This window comes from Zonotrichia leucophrys, chromosome 2 (assembly GCF_028769735.1).
Source record: "Zonotrichia leucophrys gambelii isolate GWCS_2022_RI chromosome 2, RI_Zleu_2.0, whole genome shotgun sequence".
NCBI lineage: Eukaryota > Metazoa > Chordata > Aves > Passeriformes > Passerellidae > Zonotrichia > Zonotrichia leucophrys.
This window is the reverse complement of record NC_088171.1, coordinates 39,547,340-39,570,546: the sequence shown is the minus strand read 5'-3', so window position 1 is coordinate 39,570,546 and position 23,207 is coordinate 39,547,340. Positions and strand designations below refer to the sequence as shown.

The following is a 23,207-nucleotide window of genomic DNA, read 5'->3' as shown; positions in this document are numbered from 1 at the left end:
ACATTGGAAGACAGATGGGATTTTCTTCAACAGTGTGATAAAGAACTGACAGTGAGAGTTGAATCTTCGTGGATTCTGCTGTATTATGCTCTCAAAGCCATTAAAAGAACTGTTGAAAAATTAACAACCATACAGGAGTTCAAGAAATCTCTCAACCGTGTGTTTATTTTCCCATCATGACACAGCCTTATGCATGCAAGAGAAAGAAGCAATCTACCATTCGTTTAAAATAGCAGAGTCCCAAGAAACCCTAGCTCTTATATAATCTAAAACCAGCAATAATAAAAATCTATCTACTCATTTCTCTAACTGGACTTCTTACAGCATATTTGTGTGTCTCACAAGCCTGCAGAAGAAGAAGAGGCTGCTCCTCTCATAACTGTCAAAATTGTGGGCAGGTTTAGGGATAATGCCATTGCTGCAGTGGGCGGATACAGCAACATGGAAATCAGCTGAGCTTTGTCATTCTGAGTTTGTCTCATTCCAGGCAGGAACCTTACTGGTTTTCTCCAGCTCACCTTCTTATGGTCTCTCACAGCCTTCAGTGCATGCCAGAGCATCCTTCAGCTGTTCCAAGTCCTTATTCTCTCGGCCTGTTGGCAGCTGGCGATTGCTAGCTCTGTTAGACACAAACCATTGCTCTTGGTGGAAGAAGGAATAGCTCTTCCAGTCCATCAGAAAATTACAATGGAAACCTGGGTGGACAAGGTTGGGTGCTGCCCACCCACTCTGCTTTCAGTCACTGACAGCATTTCCTCTGTTCCTCCCTATTTTCCTCTGTTTCTAATTCAGCCATATGTTTGTGTTTTGTACATGTAAGTGAAGCTAGCAGGAGGCTTGATGCTAACTTCAGTGGGGTTGGAATTTAACCCGCTATCTACATTTCTGCTTGTAATATTAAAGGAAGGAACTGGAATTTCAGCAGCACTTTTACAGACAGAGAGATGCACACTTGGGTTAAGATCACTCGGGTGAAATTCAAGCCTGTTGCAGTCAATGTGGGAGCTATTTTTTTCACTACGCCTCTGTTTAGCCCACGCTTGAGAAGAAAACACACACAGACACCAAAGAATTATTTATTTAGAACAAACATCAGTTAAGGCAATTGAATGTAAATTGTTCATATCCTTAGTCACAATTATAAAAGCTGCCTGCAAAAGGGCTTAGCATAGAGATAATATTATTCCTTTGGTCTTTTTCTCTTTTTCTGTAGCAATCTTCTCAGTAATAATCTTAATGAATTGGAAATGCAGCAACAGTATATTGTAGTACTAATTTGAGTATGGAGGAAAAGTACTTGTTGTCAGTATTAACCTTTGTTTATTACTGTGAAAAAGCCACAGTAGCATGTCATGCAGATCTAATTTGAGAATTATGTGTTGAAATTATTACATAATTCTTTTGTTTCCACTCTGTTTAGATGTTCTAGAACTGTTTCTGCGTATTTTGTTTTAAAGTGTTTATAAGATTGTTTACAAGGCTTTGTTTGTTTATTGTCTAGTAAGGTAATAGATGCCAGAGCTGACTTTACCTTGGTTCCTCACCATTATGTAGTATTTATAAGTAGGGTTAACTTCCAAAAATTCAAATTTTTTCAACTGTCTTTGCTGTGCAAATAATGTGGTGCATTTGGTTGCTCTTTTAATTCACTGATTTATCTGCATATTAGATTCTAGCACCAAACTGAAAATGCACCTAAATTTATTAAATTGGCAGTATTTATTGGGTTTTCTAAGTTGTTTTTACATGGTTTCCCTTTCTTTCTCAGGGAAAACAAGAAACAGAGTGAATGAAAAGCCTGTGGATGGACACAGGCAGTCCAAGTAATGTCATTGCAGTCCCTTGGTGCTGAGTCTCATGACACTGCCCTTCCCTGTGGTGCCATTTGGGAACTCAAGAGAACTACAGGTACCTCCTGCTGTAAACTGGGCAGGGAGTGATGCAGGTTTGAAGACTTGTCTTTCAAGGAAAGCTTTCCAGCACACACATGGGAGGATGCTGAACAGTAGATACACAGCTTTGCTTTAACCTGCTGGAAGAGGGCTAATATCCTGTTCCACAGTAAATTTCCTACAGCATCCATTAATTTCTATTTCTAGAACATTAAGTCCCTCTCAATACAGAGGTCCACCTGTAAACTGTGTAAACTGCTCTGGGAAGAAGATGGAACACATTCACTCTTCATGAAAAACCCAAATATATATAGATGTGTACAGGAATATATTTAGTATATTTTAGAGAGTTTCACCTGCTTTTTCAAACTAATATAAATATGTATACATGTATATAAAGACTTAGTTCTAATGCTCAGCTCTGAGTAAGGAAACAAACTGGTCTAAGAAGCCAAACAGCCTGTGCAACCAAGTTTAAGACTCTTCAGTTTTTTTGTTGGAAAGCTTCAGGTGGGTGCTTGTGATTACACAGCAGTCTGTGCACTGTAGCAGTTCCTATAAGAAGAAGTGGTTTCACCAGTTTTGCAACCTTAATCAAAAAGGCATTCTATCACAGAGAAAAAAAAATGCTATTTTAAAAAAGCGTGGCATGATTCATCTGTGTTTAAGTCACTTTTAAGAATAAACAAAATTTGTGCTTTTAGAGCACCAGTCTCTGCCACTCCACTGCTGGTAATATACAGCAAACTGCTGTGCTTCAGCTTCCCTGAACAGCAAACACTGAGGCCCATGGAACCAGTATGAACTGATTTTACATAAAGGTTTAACTCACCCATGACATGGGAGACAAAATAACTCTCCTGCATGTTTGCAGAGCCTGCTGAATCGTAAAAAATGCAGGCAGTCTGGAAAACATGCCATACCACGAGTTCAGAAATAATTTATGTTTCCCTTCTGATTATATGCTGAATATTGGCAGGCCAGTCAAGGAGGACTATTTATAATATACAGTAGTTGCAAAAAGCTATTTCTTATTTACAGGAAATGAAAAAAAGCGAAGTTAATAAGATGGTTAGAAAGCTAAGATGGTAAAGAAACCTCATACTTCTAGACATAAATAGTCAAATAATTTATGCATATGATTGACCCCTCAGTCAAAATTTTGAGTTTGGGATGGTTTATTATGGCTAGGCAGTCAGAATTTCACTGTGCAGTGTCACCAATTTGTCCTTTTCTCCTCCTCACAAAGGGATGCTCTTATCGAGTGACTTTCCTGTGGAAGAGGGATGACCAGGCTTTTAGTTTTTGACACTTGTTAAGTAACCTGGCATGTTTTTCCTTTGTTTGTTTGCTTCTGTGGCTCTCATTTCCAAGACATATCCTGTGGATTGTTCAAGTGCACTTCGGAAGTGAGAACTAATTATATCTGCACAGTGTCTCACTCACTGCATGCTGTCTGTCTGAAATGAAATGAATAAATGAAATGACTGACTCTTACACTAATTGAGTCCATCCATAACCGTACCAGGGTTCACATTGTTAGCCCTCTTAAAGGCTCCATAATTTAACCCTAATTTGAACAGCAGATGTGGATTTTTTTCCACACCCCAGAGCACTGGTTTTGGCACAGACAAAAAGTTCTACCTGTGAGTTGTTAATTTTTCTTGTTGGACCAGTGTCAGCCCTCCTATCCTAGAATATGAACAGTTCAAGAATTTTTTTCTGGGACAACTGAGCTAATTAAATTTATAGTTTTACAGTGTCTCTGACCCTAAGATAATTTGCTTGTGCCCTTTTGCCCCCTTATTAGGTTACTTTGTCATAGATTTTTATTTGGTTCCAGGAGACATCAGGGGCCAGTGAGAAATGGGTGCTCTGGAAAGGCAGGGGAGCCTTGACTTTATCCTGGTTGCAGCTTCAATTGAGGAAGGAGAACATAAGACATTTCCCTCTCTACAGCAGAAAACCCAGTGATTTGCATAGACTCTGATTTCATCTGAATGTGGTTTTAGCATGGCTGCTTAAGATATTAATAGACTACTTTTAACTTGGACCTCCCTAAATATCCTCACAGTGGTATTGTTACTGTAACAGAGCACACTCCTACATGATCCTCTTTGGTTAGCCTTAAAAATACTTTAAAACCAGAAAGGAAGAATGGAGTCTTTGTCTATGAATGCTAAAATCTTTCTTCATCCATGAGAAGCTGTCGATGATTGCCATGGAAACATTTACTAATTGTCCATGGAGCCTGTAAAATAGTAACAAAAAAGGTAAGATTTGTCAAGAAATAACACTTTGTGAGATGTGACCTGAACCAGAAGATTCTGAAAAGCCAGAAAGACATGGTGTGATATAGTAAGGCCTTTTCTTCTCTTAATCCTCTCTTGCACACAGACCACCTTGGTGTCCTACCTCAAGAGACCACATTTCCATTGAATGGGAGTAGTGTCACCAAGTCCCTTATGTTTGTTTGCATCTTTCAAAATACAGGGGCTGCTAGACTGTGACTGCAATCAGAAGACAGGACAGCCATCCACCTTGAATCATAGTTTGAAAGATTTGATAGGTCACATTTTTTTATGTAATTCTCTTCCACTCCGTAAAAATGCCATTTTCCAGGTCTAAGTGCATGCTTCTGGGCGAGGTATGATGCAAACCCAGTCATAGCTCTCACCCTGTGGAATTTGCAAGGTAATTTAAAATCTCACAGCATATCAGTGCAGGAGGATATCAGTGCCCTCCAAGGAGGAGAGGCAGGAGAAAAGAATACACTCATGTATAACTAGGTTGATCAAAAGTACATCTCAATAGTTGGTAGTTGACTTTTGTTTTTGTTTTTTTTTTTAAATAATCTTGAAGTGCTACTGCTAAAATCTATTATTTGCTGTCAGTTCTCCATTGGCCAGCCCAAGAGGCATCTGGGCTCTCAACAAAACACACTAAGGCTCTCTGGATCTTTAAAGTGTTAATCATCAGGTAGCAAAGGAATTATCTGTTCTAGGAAGTACTTTTGTGGCTGCAATCATTTTGAAAAAGTTATGAATGGCAGCACCAATTTTGTTTATCACCAATTCAGACTGCCAGCTATCAGTTGTTATTGACCTAACCTGCTGTGTACTACTAGATTTAAACAATCCTTTACTCATTACATGGGTCATTTAACGTGGGCAGAAAATAGAATCTAACACAAGGAGGGGCTGTGCTTTGCTTCTGTCTTCCCATTGCAGAGGACTCTGTTCCCTACTGGATCCCAATGTTAATGAACAAACAATGTCTTCTCTAAAGGAGAACAGATTCCTTACCCACTAGGAAAACAGTGGAGCTTAGAATTAGTTTCTGCTGAAAGGCTTTCCTCCTTACTCTTCCTACTGGGTTTTATAAGAAGAAGTATACCTATATATAATTTGCTTAAAAGGGGATGCCATATGGACTTCTGCCATGTGGGCACTCAGAACATGTATGACAGCATATTACTACAGAAGAATTCTTAAATAAAGTTGCCATTTCAACCACCACATGACTAATATTGATTTTAAACCAATGAGGCCCCCTAACAGAATGATAGAAATGGAAATTTTCAGTGTGCTTTGGACCAGAAAGAAGTAATGAAATTGCTTTATATGTTCCTACTGGAAACATCACAAACCCACATTTCTTTACTATCTGAAGTCCATATTTTGACACATGAACAGCCGTGTTTTACTGCAGGCGCAAAAATCCAGATCACTTAGGGGTTTAGTGAGTCTCTTAATATCGCCTCTTGCAGATTTCAGTGGGGATCCCCTGAAGAGAGAGAGGTAACTGGAAGGGTGAGACGGAGGCGTGTTAGGCTGAAGACAGAAGCAATGGCCAAGGCAGAGCTCTGTGAGGACAGGAGCTGTCCAGGCAGCCCACTTTTACTGGATGAGAGCCACTGCACAGCTGAGGGCTTTTCCCTTTCCAAATTTTTTCCACCCTTAAGCCTATGTTCTTTCAGTAACAGTACCAGAAAAGTCCATTAAGTGACCTGCGTGAAATTTGCCTACTCCTTTAGTTCTTCTTTGTGGATAAATCTTTTCATATGGTGAATTGGCTGAGGCAAAGCTCATGGCAGAAACTTTGGTCCAGGTGAACTTTATTAGATATTTCCCTCACGGGACCACTGATGGCTTAGGGATAACTAGTTTACTCCTAGCTCCAGCATACACTGTGTGGTGATCTCACCTGGGACTGGTCAGCACATGACCTTAGCAGGCTCGAGTGCATCTTTTTCCATATAAACACTGATTTAATTTTTTTGCCAGTGTAGAAAAGGGCACTTGGCCTTGTTGATGCATCATTTTTTCTGTCATGCATAATTTTTCTATTATTTTTTGTTACTTTAACTTTTCAGAGTGTGTATCAACATATTCTAAAAACAATCATCAGAGGAAAACTAAATAGCAAAAAAATACTGATATAAAACATGCACATTTCACAGAAGCATTTGATATTCTCTGTTCTGATATATTTTGTTGTATCTTGATGAAATGTTTTATATCAAGGAAAGAAATTAATATCAACACAGATTTATATCCAGGTGCAGCATGCACAGATAAAGAATAAATTAAATGAGATAAAATATTCTGCCTGATGATTAACATTGGACAAGGTTGTATTGAACAAAGTGATGGCAGAGTTTTTTAACATGAATGCACATCAACAAAAAATGACAGTGCAAAGTATTAAGTGTTCTGGGGTTGCTACTGATTCACTGTCAGAAAGGTTTAGGCAGACAGACTACTTGACATTAAATGGCTCAAGAGCAATATGCTGAAATTCTGTTCAACTAGAGACTTAAATCTTCAGTATCCACTCAGACATGTAAAACCATCTGGAAAGGTGAGCTTAAAAAATACTGGGCATGACAGTAAACATAGGGTTAACAGAAATAATATGCAAAAAATAATTCCAACAAGAAACCAAAAATTCAAGCATTGCTTCAGAATTCAAAAGAGTGCAAGAGATGAGTCAGTCTCAATACCTTGGCAATAATATGCAAGCCAGCGGGGATATCCAGAATGAAATCATGTCACAAATTGGCAAGGCAGCAGCTGCATTTATCTGCTTAAAGAAGATTCAGTCCTTGAAAATCTACAACTTAAAGAACAAGCTGAATATTCAATTCATGTTATTTTCAACTGAACAGATGGATGGGAAAGCTGGAAATCTACCAGAAGTATAGGCAGTCATCTAAGAAGTCTGATAAAACACTCAGAGAACATAAACTTGGAAAAATAGTAATTTTTAAATAGGTGGCTTTCTAATAAATTTTCCAAAATATAACAGTATGTGTTATCAGATATTGACAACAACAACAAGAAGATAGCTGTATCTGTGATACATGTTGATAACAAACACGGAGAATGCCAGGGTAAAAGTACATACAGAAGTGTAAGCAAAAAGGGAGAGCTAAAGGGACACCTTCTGCTGAGCACTCTGAAGGACTCCACATCATGAAGATCATAAAAGGTGCTGTGTATGGAGCCCGCCCGGCTGCTGCTCTGGTTACCTCCCCTTGCCCCCCTCCCACAGCAAGGGCTCCCAGAGCAGCAAACTGAGCAACAACCACCATCTCAGACAGTGAGTATCTGCCTTTCACATGGGCTTCCATGAAATTCAAGTCATGAAAACTGAGGGTGTTTGTGAGCTCCTTTGAGTTTGTACGACGCAGCAAAGCAGGTGCTCCTGTGTGCAGGATGGAAGGGTAAAAGCACTGCGGTTGCTCAAATAAACAATGCCTGCATGCATCAAGCAGCTGCTTCATCTGGTTGCATTCTCTGCTTGGGGGTTTTTCCAGTAGATTCACCCTACTAAAAATTTTAAGGGCAAACTATGCAAGAGAAGATATCTCATTTTTGTAGGCAAGTACAGAAAGACAATTCTAGTAATTTTTATTTGTATACTTTAAATTAAAAAATCATCATTATGGAAAATAGTGTGACAGTCTAGTAGGAAGCATGAATAGCAAAATTGTAGGCCCTTCTCCAGACACTATTTTTCATTACACTGGGCCTTGTCTGCTCTAACATGCTTCCCAGCTCTTCCCAGCTCCAGTCAGTTCTGTGTTCCTATCTGGTCCTTCAGCAAAGAGGAATATAAAACCTCATCAATAGTGAAATCCTGTATAGTTCAGATCCATTCTTTTGCTATTGGAAGGAACTATAGAGATTCCATAAAAACTCAGGAACTTAAAATGTACCTCAGAAGAATGTACCTCATTCTTCTTTCCTGATGGTCCTGTCCTTCCCTGTGCTCCTGTCTACAGCACCCCTTTTAAACATCCAGCTTGCTTCCCTTGACCTGCTACATTAAGGTGAAGTTTGTCCTTACTTAACTTCACCTTGCTCCTTTGCCATTGATTTTTTTGATTTTATTGTCATCACTCCCCTCACCTTTTCTCATTAACAAAGCATGGAACAGCATCTTCTGTTGGCTTACTACAATCCTAGCCTACAGACACCCTTCTATACAGAGCAGCTGAACTTACAGGATGCCTTACGTATCCTTGCTAGCTGAAAATCTACAAGTTTGTATAAAAATGAATAAAGGTAATTCAGTTCATCAGCCCTAGATATTTTAAAGTACATTCTTTTTTTCTTTCTGGAGTAAGAATGGTCCTTCTTCAGGTCTCTAGAATACATTGAAACTCTTCTAGACATCTGATCATTACAGCAGGTCCTGAATTTGATAGATCCACAAACATGATATGGGTAGACCCTGTAGCAGTGGGCCAAGACTCAGGACCAAATTCATGTTTGTTTAAATACATAGCACATTTCACCTGGATTATGAGGACTTATCTTTTTTTTTTAGTAAGAAGTATACTTCTCCTTTAGTGAAGACTTGAAAATACTGAACTGTGTATAGAAGTTATATTTTAATGTATTTCAATATACTGAACTTAAAACAGTTATTTTATTACTTGAAAAGAAAATCCCAACTGGCTTTGTAGGATTGTAATTCACTGGCTACATCATCTACATATAAGCTGAGCAGAAACATGATGCAGAAAGCACTGATACACAATCAGCACGTGCTATCCCATTTTCAGAGCAGAATCACATTATAGAGTAACTGTGTTCTAGAAGCTTAAACACTAACTGGGATGGAGCTTTAATCCTTTTACTGCCTTTGAACCACTCTCCCGTCTCAGCTGTGATATTATGAGGCTGTCTAGTCAAATTATTGCATCCCCTAGTAGGAGTCATGTAGGTGCTTCTCTTATTTCTACATATATAATGCAGGCAGCACCATGACACCTAAACAACGTCCTTGTGTCTTTTAATTTCCTTTTATACTTTATCACACGTAAAAATTGTCCGTAGACACGTGAAAACCAGAAAGAAGCAAGACATTGAAAACGTGTCAGCGAAACGGATGTCTATTTCTGCGGCTCCGTAGGTCAGCCTCCGCACCTGGTGAACAGTGGTGGGAAGGAAAAAAACAATAAAATAAAATAAAATAAAATAAAATAAAATAAAATAAAATAAAATAAAATCCCACAACAAATAAACTTCTTTGCAATCTGTAAAGAAGTCCACGGCGTGTTTGCAAAACCAGCTCCAAGGGGCCGGGGCGCAGCGGCCGCTCTTACGCAACCCGCTGCTGCCCTGCTGGGCGGCTCTGCGGAGCGCGGCTAGGCGCCGAGCGGGGACAGCACCGAGCGCTGCCGCGGCACTCCGCTGCTAACCACGGCAGCGCCCGCACCGCTCCAGCCAGCCGCAATTAACTCAGTTCGTTCGCCGGCGGTTCTGGCCGTGCAGAAAAGGTGCATTCCCGCGGAGAGTGGGGCGGCGCGGGGCGCTGGGGCCTCCCTCCGCAGAGCCACAGGGACACTGCAGGTCCCGTCCCCGGCCGAGCCGGCAGAAGCGCTCAGGAGAGGCGTGAGGAGCTCAGGGACCCTGCGCTGTGCCCGGCTCCCTGCGCCATCCCGGCGCGCAGCCCCGCAGCGCTCCCCGCCCGCCCCGCTCCGCTCGGCCCCGGCGCTGCCCGCCCCGCTCCGCTCCGCTCCGTTCCTCTGCCGGCCGCCTCCCTCCGCAGGGAGAGCCGCCCGTCCGCCTGCCCGTCCGCCTGCCCGCCCGGCCCCCCGGCCCCGCGTCCCGCAGCCGCCCCCCCCGCGGGGTCACCCGGGGACAGCGCCCGCCTCCCGCCGCAGGAAGCGCCGCAGCCGCCCCGGCGCCTCCCGCTCGGCGCTCGCCTGTGGCAGGTGAGACTCGCCGCGTCCCTCTCCGCTCCCCGGGGCCGCCCCGCACGCTCTCCCCGCCGGCCGAGGGGACGGGGCCGGGGAGCTCCCCCGGGCCGGCGTATGGGGCGGGAAGCCCGAGCGGGGTTCCGCGGGCCGGCCGGGCCGGCCGGGGGTCCGGGCCCGCTCCGCTGCCGGCGCTGGGCCGGGGCGGCCGCGCACGGCGGGGATGGAGCGGGGATGGAGCGGCGCCGGGCGGGAGCGGCGCCGCCGACCGCCCCCGCAGCCCGGCCCGGCCTGCCGCCCCGGCGGGGAGGCCCCGGTGTGCCGCCGCCCGGGGAACGCCGCTCCCTCCCTTCCCAGACCGGCCCCGGGCTCCCCGCGCCGGAGGGGACCGGGCTAGAACTTCACTCAGCTGCTGAGTGTCCCCCGGCCCCGCGTTTTGTCAGACCTATTTACTGGCTACACGGGAGGAAAATAGGCTCCAGGAAGGGCTACGTCGTGTTTGCTGCTTCTGCAGAGTTCATTCCACCCCTGGGAACTGCTCCGTAGGGAATTCGGGCGCTTTCCCGGCTCGGCGCGTGTGGGAGCGCTGAGCTCAGCTGGGATGGCAGCATGGGAGATGGCTGGGAAACCCTGGGGAGTTCGGGTCACAGATGGCAGCGGCCGTGTGTTATCATTCCAGACTCCACTCTGTGACCAGCTGACAAACTGAAACAAGCTGTAAGAACCTCTCTGCGAATGTAGTAAGGCTGTTTGCTAATCGTGCTTGTGACTGCAAAGGATCACTTTTTTAATGGGTACTACCGGCCTCCTACTCGAATGAAGTCAATGTCCCTCATGCATAAACCAGAGTTGCCTAGGGTTCTCTGTAGGATGCTTCTGCGGGAGTGATGTAAACAAACTAACACAGAATATTATGTGGAAAAAGGAATATGGAGTAACGTAAGCCCTGCAGCAACAGGTGGCAGAGCTGAGGAGAAGAAGAGAGTGCATGTCCTGGCTGTCTGTCTTGCATGTCTGTCATGGCACAATCTCCGTCCATTAGGGGCAGGGCTTTGTCTCACCAAAACAGTGGCACACACGGGGCGAAGTGAGCGCTGCCGCCCAGGAGCTCGCTCTGCTGGGTCCCGCAGCAGGGAGCACTTGTGCCCTGGGGCACTCAGGAGGCGGTGAAAAGCGGAAAGAGCCTCAACAGAAAGCAAGCACTTGCAGAACATATCCGATAATCAAATCACAGTTCTTTCCCACGTTAAAGATTTTTCTTTTCCCCCAGAAAGCATACCTGAAACAAAATACTTCAGGATGCTGAGGCACTAAACCAGTGGCAAAGGAAAGCAGAGATACTGTGTATCGTTAAAAAAAGTTCACAGAGTCAATCCAGGCAGGCAAAGTTGCCAAAAGGGGTAAGACTTGTTTGAGAATTTAAAGCACAACAGCATGCTTGGCTACAAAAGCTTAAGGTCTTGGCCTTTCTCATTGAATCAATAAACATAAACTGAAAATAAATAGATTTAATATAAATTTATACTGAGCAGTTGAGATAAAACTTGAACAGAATAAATGAGAAGGCATTGTTAGGAAAAAAAGCTTGGGAAATGGTATCAGGATTTATTAGGGAAATGAAGAAAGACATATTGTCTCAGATTTAAAAAGGAAATCTCTTAAAAAATGAGGCCTAGCAGAAAGAAAGAAAGGGAACCTGCTAATGCAACAATACTTTGTTTTCATGGTAAAAGCAGCAGGTAAAATGTTTTGAGAAAAAAAGGGCCAGGAAAAAAATGTCTTTGATAATGATGGAAACATCCTGTTAAAAGAAATTGAAGTTCTCCAGGTTAACATAAATATTTTAGAAAGTAATATTGGAGTAAGTTGACTAGCTTAAGAGATACAAACAAAAAGGACATGGGGTAGTATTACTCAGAAGGATGCTGAAATGCAGGAGATAAATTGTATTAATTTTCATCACACAAATTGTCACAATCTGGAGATCAACCCGAGTAAGACACAAAAAGAGAGGTAGCCTGCAGAAAAATTGTGGAAAAGGATTAGGAACAGAGAGTGGGAACCAGAGCATAAGTAGATAGCTGAAATTCTACAGGTGTTTCTGGAGACTTTTATATAGGAGGGAAGGATGCCACACTGCTGTCCTAGGGAATTGTGAGCTCATTTTGCTACGTGGATGGCAGATAAAGCTAGAACCCCAGATCCTGAGATTTACCATTTTATCTTATTGGCACATGAAGATACTCCTGAGAAACCTGAGACATTCTTAAATGTACTATGGGCTGCACGTCCAGAAAAAGGACTAAGCAGGAAAGCAGCTGATATAGGATGATGTATCTGCCATGGCAGGGGATGTCAGAAGCAAGGCCAAGAAAATTAAGGAAGGAGACCCAAAACTCCCTCATGGGGCATTGAAAACCAAAGGTACTTACAGAAAATACAGATTTTTATACACACCTGAAAGAAAGACAAAAGATTGTGAGGTGATTTCCTGGAAAGTGTTACTAACTACAAGGGGCAACTGTGATAAGGGCTGAGGTTCAGCCACTCTTGTACAGCAGCACGTACACAGCTATGAGGTATGTTGTGTTACAGGATGTCCTGCAGACCAGGAACAGCCTAATAGCTATCCTGTACCAAGCTGGGCTTTCTAGGCCATGACAGACCAGCATTTCATGGAAAAAAAGGAGGCAACTAATTTCTTCATTAACACAAAGGAAATGTGGCATTTTTAATGGGGTGTTTGGCACCATAACAGAAAAAAACCCAAAGCAAACCATGAATAAAAAGGAAGGAAAGCTTTTGTAGAAGGACAAATGTAACAATGTGGTGCAGTTATGAGAATATAGACAGCTAAAGAAAAGGCACTACATAAATAAAATTAGAGAAAAACAGAGTAAAATTTCTGACCTTTGCCGGTCAACAAAGCAATTCAGCCCCATTTGCAATCAGACATAAATTATGGCAGTCATGCTAACAAAAGATGTCTTACATTAGGATACATACTCACACAAACTTTACACTTAGGTCTGACCTTGGCTTTCTGAATATGGACCTGTTTGTTTTTACTGGTTTTATGACATTCTTAACATTTTCCTTACAATTATTCCATTTGCATTTCAGAACATGTTCTGTGGAGGGGAAAACAATAATATCATTCCCAATCAGTTTGGTCCCTACAAGTGTAGCAAAATGAAAGGGAGAACACATGGAACCTATGAAACCCAAGGAACCTATGGAACTTGGGCTGAAAGACAGATGGAGATATGCAGGATCTTCCAAATATTTCCTGGGTTTTATATTAATGGATTAAAAAAAAACAATAATGGGAGGAAGAAAAGGATCAGCACAAAACTATCAAGATATTAGCTAAAATGTTGCACTTGTCTGACATATAGTGGCTACAATTCAAATGAAATTTTGGGGCCGCATTATATAAATGGTACGATGAGTTCTGTCCTCTTCCTTGGTGAATTAAGGTTTTAGCCATAGCTAATACATGTTAGGAGGTTTGGTCTAGCTGTTTTTGGAAAACAACAGAACACAAAAGCCACATGGTTACTTCAGAGAGATGTTTTCCTTTAGGTTTCTGGAGACATGTGCAAGAGAAGCCCTTGACTCTCCTCTGTATGACTAGGTCCTGGTGGTTAACCTTGATCAAAAACATGGTAAAGTAAAACTACATGAACTTTACCTGTCCTCCTGGGGAAGGTAAGGAGATTTTTGTTAAGAGGTGTGATTTCTGAATAACAGGTAACTGCATCAGGCACAAGTCAGGGGAATGTAATACTTGGTGCTGAGATAAACTGCAGAGATCCTGTTTGTAAACTAGCAAAGTGGAAGATCAAGTGACAGAAAACTGAGTAGCTAAAATACATAGGAGGACTTTTAGAGGGTTCTGAGTCTCAATATTGCAATTAAAGAGCATTGGAGTGGAAAATGTTGTCAATATCTTCTATGATTTTGGCAGAAATATGTCATATAGCACCACCTTCCTAATTTTGTTGGGATAATGAGAGGTTAATAAAAAAGTAGAAGGGGACTGTAAATAAGTAAGTAAGTAAATAAATAAATAAATAATCAACTAAATAACTAAGTGTGGTAAAGTGTTATGAAATGGCAGAACAGGTATATATCTGGAACTGGAAACTCAGACTCTATTTACTATATGTGTGCACATTTTGTTGTCCTTTACTCTGGCCAGGTTATATGGATTTAAGTTAATTTATAATGATTTTTTTAAAATTTTTAATTAATGGTCTTCATAGTAAGGATGAATGAGTTATTTACTGTTTTGAGATATTCTGGATGTTCTTAGGATCTGAGATCTGTCCAGTCCTCTGGGATTTAGATGGATGATCTCATTAGGTTCAGAGTCATGCAGTAAGTCCAGAAATATACAGATGCTAAACATAATGCAAAATCTTAATTATTGTTTGCAGTTAATTAAAATGCTATTTTTGTTTGTTTTGCCTCCCTCTGGCATCTTCAAGTCCTAATTAATTCTTAACTGTGGGTGGTGGGATTAGGATTGGCAGCAAACCACACCTCAAACAGCCCACCAGCACCACAGGGCTGTACGTGCAGAAGCTCTGCCGAAGCAAAGATCACATTCTTGAGAAGTTAGATAAAGGTCCCTATTGTTCTTGCCGCCAAGATTATTTTTATCACATTGTCAACATAGTTGTTAATGTGCAAACATGCAGGTGAGATACGGAACACACCAAACTCATAAAAAAGGCGTAGATGTTGTACGCACGTGCAATCAGAGCACTGGGGATGAGATGTACATAAAAATGCTCAGGGGGAGCAAGTGTTCGCTTGACAGATTAAGGAGCTGGCTGGCACTGTTCCTTGTGGTGAGCTGCTTGGTGACATTTATGGCACTGATAAATAAGATTTGTGAGCAAATATCATTAATTGATGTAGTTCAAGGAGTGGCTGTTTGGCACGTTTCTATGGAGGTGGTAATTCAGGTGCATAACCAGAGCGACACTGAGGGGTTTTGGATTTTGTTTTGGTTTATTTTTTCTATAATGTTGCAGTTGTTTCAGGGTACAATGAGATTTTTTGGCTTAGAAGTGCTGCTGTAATTGGTTTCTGGGACTTTCTTGATTTGACCTAATTGGACATTTTGAAAGGTTGCCAAAGTACAGGGTAGGATTTTGCCAGTTTTCTATCAATGATTAATAAAGCTCATTTGGAGGATCAATTAGAGGTTCAAAAAGAAGATTTTGCACCAGGATTGTTATAAAACCAATGAATTCTGTTTTATTAGTGAACATTTTCAATGTTGAATGATGAAAAATGCTGCTACAGTGAACAGTAAAGGCACATTGTTTTAGAGATAATTTCCTCCCTTCAGGTTATTATTATGTTATTTCAGTAGTTCTATAATCAGGGTGGGGAAGCACTTTAATTCTGGTTTGTAGTGATACTTTTGGCAAAATTCAAATTGTTGTTTTTAAAAACTCATTAGACTATTAAAGAGTGGTTTAAAGAGGTAAGATTTCCTGAAATGTTTATTTCCTTTTCACAGTGCTTGAGGTTTAAATAGCAGATTTCTAAAAGTTTTTAGAAAGAATAAGTAACTGCCCTTGGTGTGTCTGAAGACCTAGTGAATTTAAAGACATGAAGTGATATGTTTGGAGGAAGGAAAAGCCAGTAGTGTATGCCATCATCAGTTTCTAATCATCCCAGCTCCTCCCCAAGTTCTCGTTTTCATAAAGATAATTTAAAAGCAACATGCAAGTGGTTCAGCCTGTCTCTGTGCATTTATAATTTGTTTGTTTCCCTGGTACACAAGCATAGATTTGGTGGATTGTTTTTTCTACAGTCAGAGGACTGACTAGGGTGGATAAGTTAACAAGCAGGAGGTTCCTGCATGTTGGAATTAGCAATTTATCTGTCTCATCCATTGCTTGTTTGTTCATGTTTTGCTCATTCAGATGTATCCTGAAGAAATGAGATACCCAGCTATTACAGTAGTGCCAGTTTCTAATTTCTTCCAGGAGTTCATAGCCGTGGGTCTGAGCACATCAGGAAGGACCTGTAGGTGTGTAGGTGTTTCCATACTCCTTCTTATTGTATTTGGGTCATAAGTAAGGTTTTAATCTTCATGTTATTGGGTTTCAGCTGACTGGGTATCTAAATAAAAGTGTAGCACTGCTATGCTATGCTATGCATAGCTATGCCATGAGTTGCTATATTTACTCTTTAGAAGTCAAGCAAGAGCTTTTACTGAGGAACTTCTCTCTGCAAAGCCTTATGCACACCAGGTAACACTGCCACTCTGCTGCAGTGCTTGAAGGTCACTTGAAAAGCCAGAGTTTTGACTAAAGTGGGACTCTTCCTTCCTTCTTCCTTCCTAAAGAGATATTTTTCAAGCTGGACTCTAAAGTACCTTCTGGGATTCCTGACAGATTGAGTTTTCCAGGGGAAGGAACTGCTTCTTTTGCAGACACTATTAGCATAAATATCACAACATGAAGCCCATAATCACACTCAGAGGACTCTTTCCTTTTGTATGTCAGGCAAATTGAGTTTAATTTGGCATTTACTGAAATATGACTGTTGAAAATCTACCAGCACTGCATATTACACTGAGCAGGTACATATACTACACTATGTGCTACACTTGGGGCAAAAAAATGGCAACCCATTCTAAACTAATAGAATTATAGCACTATCCATTATAGCATTTCTGCTAGCACCAGGGTAATATTTCTGTCCCAGTTCTCTCAAGAGAATTTAGGTACCAAAATACTTCCATGAAAACACTGTGCATATTTCCAAAATCTTCCAGAAATTCAGCTATGAATGGATTCAGGATGAAGATGGTAAAGTGATCCCATTTGTTTCACGTGTTGGGCCTGCTAAAATAAAGCTTAGCAAAATACTGCTGAAGCAAGAATGGAGGATGAATGGGAAGATTATGAGCATTATTTTACATGTTTTTACTTACTGAAATGAGTAGATGACCTAATCTTCCCCAGAGTAGAGACAGCAGGCTTCTGCTCTCTGTTCTGAACTTAGTAGAAAGGTTGAATCTCAATTCCTAGATTTTGTTATTTTTACTCTGAGGTGGAGGTTGTTTCCCAGCATGTCTGTGTTTCTTGCTCTCTTTTCCATAGTAATGATTGCTTATGAAGAACAAGTTGGTTTAGAATAGGACGAGCTGCACGATCCCTCAATTAATGCACCCACCCACCTGGTAGTTGAGCTCCATATGGTCTTGGATTAGGAATGAGAGAACTTGCAGCTCTTGTTTCTGTCAGGCCTCCAAAATCAAGACTCTCCTCAGTGTGTTTTAGCTTTGCCTCAGAGTAACCCAGTTATAATTATTCCAACTGAAGGAGCCTTTCCAAGCCCTAATCTTTTAACTGAAACTGCTGTGGTTTGGGACAAGGGATCTGGTTTCAATGGGACCTCCACACATCTTCCCACTCCACCTTCTCTCCCAGCTGTGTTCACTCTTCATTTGATTCTTTCAAAAGAGATGTCCCTTGTCCACTGCTGAAAGGGAACTGTGTGGCAAGCCTTTGGTGCTGCCACAACCACTTCAAACCAGAGGCTTTTCTGCAGGCCAGTTAAATGCTATTTCTTCTTGCCTGGTGGGCTGTCCTTACTAGTGTGTTCCTGGACCATCCCATTTGGCACGATGGAAAAGCTACAGATCTGAGCTACTGAAACCTGTCCTTTCTCATCTACTTTTTGCAGTAATATTAATTTATTAATGTGACGTTGCTTCTGATATGTATTTTTGGAAAATCCAAACTAGGTCCACTATCATGAAATTTGGAGCCATGACTCATTAAAAAAATCATCACAGATGGCACTAGGACAAGAAAGGTCTTGATTATCTTTTAGAGAATAATAATGAACTATTGGTTTTATTTACTCCAGTAGCCCATCTAGCCCAGTTGCCCTTGGCTGATGAGTAGAGGATGCTTGCAAAAAGACTGGAAGAAATAGAAAAAGTGTAGGATTTCCTAACTTCTGGCAGTCAGAAGATATGGGAATTTCCTAAACCAGAAATTTCACTTGATTGCATCATCATGTTTATTGGCCATTGATGGACCTGTCGACCATAAATTGTCTGATCTGTTTTGAACTTTCTTGAACCTCCACATCATCCTTTGATAACAGTCCAAATAGCCTTTTTTAGTAAAATAGCTTTTGCAATAAAAAGGAGAACATACATAAATTACTGTTTAGTCTGGAAGCTGGCTTCTGTCTAGGAGAGCTGAGACCTATTTTTCCCAATACTTTCTTGCTGCAATTTAGAAACATAGATCTTAAAAATAATTTCTTGAAAATAATTTAATCTTACTGTTTTCTTTCAGTTCAAATTTTTTTGCCTGTGTTCATTCGGTTTTCTGGACTGAGCACTAATTTCCTGTGTCATGTGCAACCCTGCATAACTTGAAAAAAATTCCCTGCTGTGTTTTTTCATGACAGATCGAAAATGGATATGAAAACTGTGCATTGGAGGTTAGAGTGTGCCTCCAGATTTGTTTCTCTTCCTTTTGCTTTCCTTCTTGTTATTTATTTTTCTTTCCTATTTGTCTCAATTTTCATTCATTTTTCTTCTGTTCTCACACATCCGCTCTGGTTCCCCTTGAGTTCTGGTGGTAGGATGGAATTGGATCTATGTACAAAAACAAAGTATTATTACATTAGGTTATTTTTATATTCCCCAGAAATCTTGAAATAGACATATATTACACTCTATTGGAAAATGGAAAATAAAGAGGAAAAGAAAGAGTATATAGTACTACCGGTTTATTTTCTATTTTTTTTTCCAGGAAATGGATATTTGCCCCAGACAAAGACTAAAGGATATTGGCCAAATACCTTCAGTTAACGCCAAAATGTTTTGTAGTGAAACTAGAGAAGATTGGCCTCAGTTAGCATAAATAATAAATGAAATTAATCTAAAGTCATTGCAGTCAGGTACTGTCCATCAGTTTTGTTGTGTGTTTAAGCACTGCTTATCCATCATTTAGAGAGAGACTCACACAGGATGCTTTCCTGCTGTGCTGACTCACTCCTGGTAGTCTAAAAATGAAAAGGGGCATGTATGCTTCCTGATTTTCACATTCCTTTTTACACTTTTAAAACAAAATGTTTTGGATTCTCTTTGTCTGCCATAAGGTGAAGTTTTCATTTAATCAGCAGACTGGAGTAATTTTGAAACTGCCTTACTGTGATTGTTTTCATTTTTAATCACCATGTCCTCATGCACTGTAGCACTCAGGAAGCAAGAGGCCTGGGAAATTGCAAATAAAACCTGTATGGCTTGTAAGACCCTCCTTCATTAGAGGGTCCCCTGCCCACCAGATAATGTGTGCTAGGTGGTCAAGTGATTCAGCTTAGCTCATGTTTCACTGCCCGTGCTCTCTGCCTGCTTGTGTACAAACAAATTAAAAATGGAACAGGTGAGGTGTGTACTACTTCTGAGAAAAACACAAAGTCATTTGCATCAGAACTGATGAGCCAAACAACCAGTCTAAAATCAAAGATCTGTACAGCAGACCAAACCAACCAGTAACAAGGAAATCTGGTGGCTCATGTCAGATGCACAATGCCCATTACCCTTAGAAAGCCCAAAGAAACTAAAGCTCTCCCCTCTCCCCTCTGCCCAGCCCCAAGGTGTGAAAGCCAGACAAAAATTACTTAGGGAGAAAAGTAAATTGAGAGCAATAAAGGATAGAAAGCTGAAATCCACCAAGGTACCAAACTAAGTTGTTGTGTTAAATTGCAAGACAAAGAATACGGTTTCTCACAAGAGCCTTATGCCCTGAAAGGTGTACAGATTCCCTTCCAGCTCACCTCAGAGCTGGACACATCCTAGGCATGCCTGGACCAGCTATCAGGCATTTGATGAGGTCAATGTTAGGTCACTTTTTGATTGAGGGGAAGTTTCTGGCTCCTGCACTTGTGCACACAGTCATGGGCTGTGCATAACTGATGCAGAGGGAAATTGTGCCTGTACATGACCTGAGCTTTGCTTCTTGGAGAGGAGGGAAACGCTGCCATTGCTGTCCTGGTACAAACTATGCCCTGCCTCCCTCTGCTCCTCCCTCCCTCTTTAGTGCTCGCTCCAGGTCAGGCAGCTCAGACACTGCAGGGTTTCAGAGGCTCTTTGACATGTCCTGCACTTGTACTGAGCCCTTATGCCAGGCATAAGAAAAGCATTTATGTGAATGCATGGTACTCCAGCACATCCCTGAAACTCAAAGAGAACAACAGGACCTTTCCTTCTGCCAGACAGGAGTGGTGTTTCAGGCACTGTTTCAGGGGGGAGCATTGAGAGTGAAAGCTGCTGAGGGCTTAGGGTCCTGGATTTCCCAAGTCTGGGGACTTACAGTTCATATGCAAGTATCATCTTCTGCCTAAGCAGATAGAAGAGAAACTGTGGTCATGTGAGGACCCAGGAGCATCTGTCCTCATGCAAAGTAGGTGCCTAGAGGAACATTTCAAAATACTTTGACATATCTTTTCCAAAAGATGCAGGGAATTGGAATCAGAATATAGGAGGAAGCCGTACCTCTACAGTATGCACAAATATTTGCTCCTGCCATCAGTGAATGGCGTTCTGTGTCAGTTGCATTTGATGGGGATGATGACACATTTTAAGGCTCCCATTCTCACCGTCACATGGCTTTGTGTCCCTGCATTTTAGTCATTTCAGAGCAGTGCATCACCACCCCACTGGCTCATGCTGTGCGCTGTGTTTAGCAGCACATATTTATGACATGGGGAGTGAAGAATGAAGTCTAACTCAAGTCCTTAACTAACCCGTAAGTTAGGGAGGGGATTAACTGCCTACTGCAATCTTTTACTAAGTATTAATCACTTAACATTATTTTCATTTTTTTGAAAAGTCTTTTGCTGCCATAGTATTTCAACACACAACTGGGTTTGAGATCACAGCGTTTGAGGGACTGATACACTGCTGTTGTTAGCCTGACAAGGGACCGGTTGTGTTACTTTCTGGGTGAAGGAAGAAGTACATGTGGATGGGCTACAGCCATCAAGGTTTGCTCTTGCTTTACAAACCTGTCTTCCTGGCTGTGGTAGAGTTAAAAAATAATTACAAGTTTTTCAAAGGATCACCCACATACACATGGTATGAGAGCTCTTTTCTTTGTTGGTTTCATTTTATTTGTACATGACTCACTCTTGGCAAAATGAGTGAGCCTCATGAGCCTGTAAAAATTCTGTTTGGATTAAATGATTTGCATTAAATGATTTATAACTGCAAGAAGGCTTTAATATTCCTGTAATTCCTTAAGGAAAAACAAACTGATCTTATTCTTTCAAGTAGCTATTGCTTTCACGCCTGTTACTTCAGACGCCATCTTACTCGCTCAAGCTGATAGCTGCTAATGAGACTCTGGGTATTTCTTCCTTGCTTTCCCTGCCTCATGAATTAGAGATGGGTGGTGGGGATGTACTGTCATCTTTTTCTGAGAACATTCTTCTGAGTGGCACTGAAGGCCAGGAAACCTACAGCCTCCCGGACCTGCTTGCCTTGCTAAGAGCAGGGAGCAGCATTTGTGCTGGCCTGAGGTGGGGTGATCACGTTTCTGAGACCCAATTTACCCCGGTTTTGTAGCCCAGAGGCCCATCAGTCTTCATTTTCCTGTCAGAGCCGGTGTGCTGATTACAGCCATCTCATTCCTAACTCCTGCATAGACCAGCTGTCAGCTGCCCTCACACCCTGACCCTTGGTTCCCCCAGCTCAGAGATGTGGGGGCAAGGAGAGAGCCCTCACTGGGCATCCGTGCAGAGAGGGGACAGCCAGCCGCCGGCAGTCACCGAGGCTGCCCGCACCCTTGGGATAGAGCCTCTCAGCAAGGTGTGCCTGGCCAAAGCCCATGGGAAAATCATGCGAGTCAACAGCGGGACAACCCAGCCGGACGCGGGACGTGCCATCAACAAGCCCTTTAACTTCGTGTTTGCGCAGCGCCGCGACTGCCCCGGCTGCCCGCTCCAGAGGCTGAGGCGCGGCACAGTTGTTAGCGGGGGCCGCTGCCTTCGGCCTCAGAGCGCGGGGAATCCTCCTTCTTTTCCCGTGCCCGTGTCGCTCTGACAGGACAACCCGCGGTCACAGGATTTTAATACTCGAAGCAGAGAAGCGCCGCGGTGCCCGCGCAGCGGCTCCCGCAGCCGCTCACCGCCCGCATCTCTCCGCCCGAGCCCCCGGGGCGAAGCGGTCACCGGCGGCACCCCGGGTTCCGCCCTGCCGGGCACCGCCCCGGGGGGATCCCGGCTCCAGCGGCGCTACAAGTGGCCGCCGGGGGCGGTTTCGGCTCCGGCTCCTCCGCGGTTTCCCTCCGCCCCGGGCCCGCCTACCGGCGACCCTCTCCGCGGCGCGGAGGGGCCGCGGGGCGCGTTGCGTAACCAGCGCTGGGCTCCGCTCCGGCGCGCGTCGCTCGGGGCGGCGGGAGGCGCGGCGAGGCGGGTCGGGTCGGGTGGCCGCGGCCGGAGGTGAGCGCTGGCGGCGGGGCGGGCGGGGCCGGGCCGGGCCGGGGGGGCGCAGCGCGGCGCGGCGTGTGCGCGGCCCCGCGGGAGGCGGCGGCGCAGGCGGGGGGAATCCAGGTCACGTCCGCAGCCAGACGGCGGCTGGCGGGAGGGACGCGGCGAGAGGCACCGCACCGCGCCCGGGAGGGCGGGCGGCGAGCGGCGCGGGGCAGCGCTCCCCGGTAAGTGCCGCGGGTCAGTCCGCGGGCTGCGCCCGGCGGGCAGCGCGCCCGACCGCGGGCGTGGGCGAGCGGGGGCTGCCGGCTCCGCAGGTTGGCGTCCCGGAGCGCCCCGGGGAGCTGCGGAGCGAGCGGGGGGGAGCCGAGCTGCGCTCCCGGCCGCTCACTATATTTAGCCGTCACCGGCGGGGAGAGCGGCGGCAGCGGTGCGCAAACGCTGCCGGGGACGGAGCTCCGCCGGCCCGTCGGGGCGCCGCCCGCCCGCAGCAGCAGCATCCGGGGGTGGCGGGGGGCGAGCGGCGGCGCGGCCCGGCCGGGAGGGCAGGCAGGCAGCGAGGGAGGGAGCCGCGGTACCGCCGGTATTCATCACCGCGGGGGGAGCGGCTGCCGGCG

The 23,207-nt window shown here is 43.8% G+C and overlaps 1 protein-coding gene across 7 annotated transcripts in view; it reads left to right on the top strand.

Annotated features, from left to right (window-relative positions):
- Positions 1-10,074: 10,074 nt before the first annotated feature.
- THRB (thyroid hormone receptor beta) overlaps positions 10,075-23,207 on the top strand; it is a 169,301-nt gene continuing 156,168 nt past the window's right edge. For 2 of the 7 annotated variants that reach the window (XM_064704649.1, XM_064704648.1), the window contains exon 1: positions 22,476-22,602. The gene's annotated coding sequence lies outside the window, so the exon portion shown is untranslated. Of the gene's footprint in view, positions 10,123-22,469; positions 22,603-22,695; positions 22,818-23,207 lie in introns of those variants that run through there. The other 5 variants (XM_064704643.1, XM_064704646.1, XM_064704647.1 and 2 more) reach the window with 4 other exon arrangements.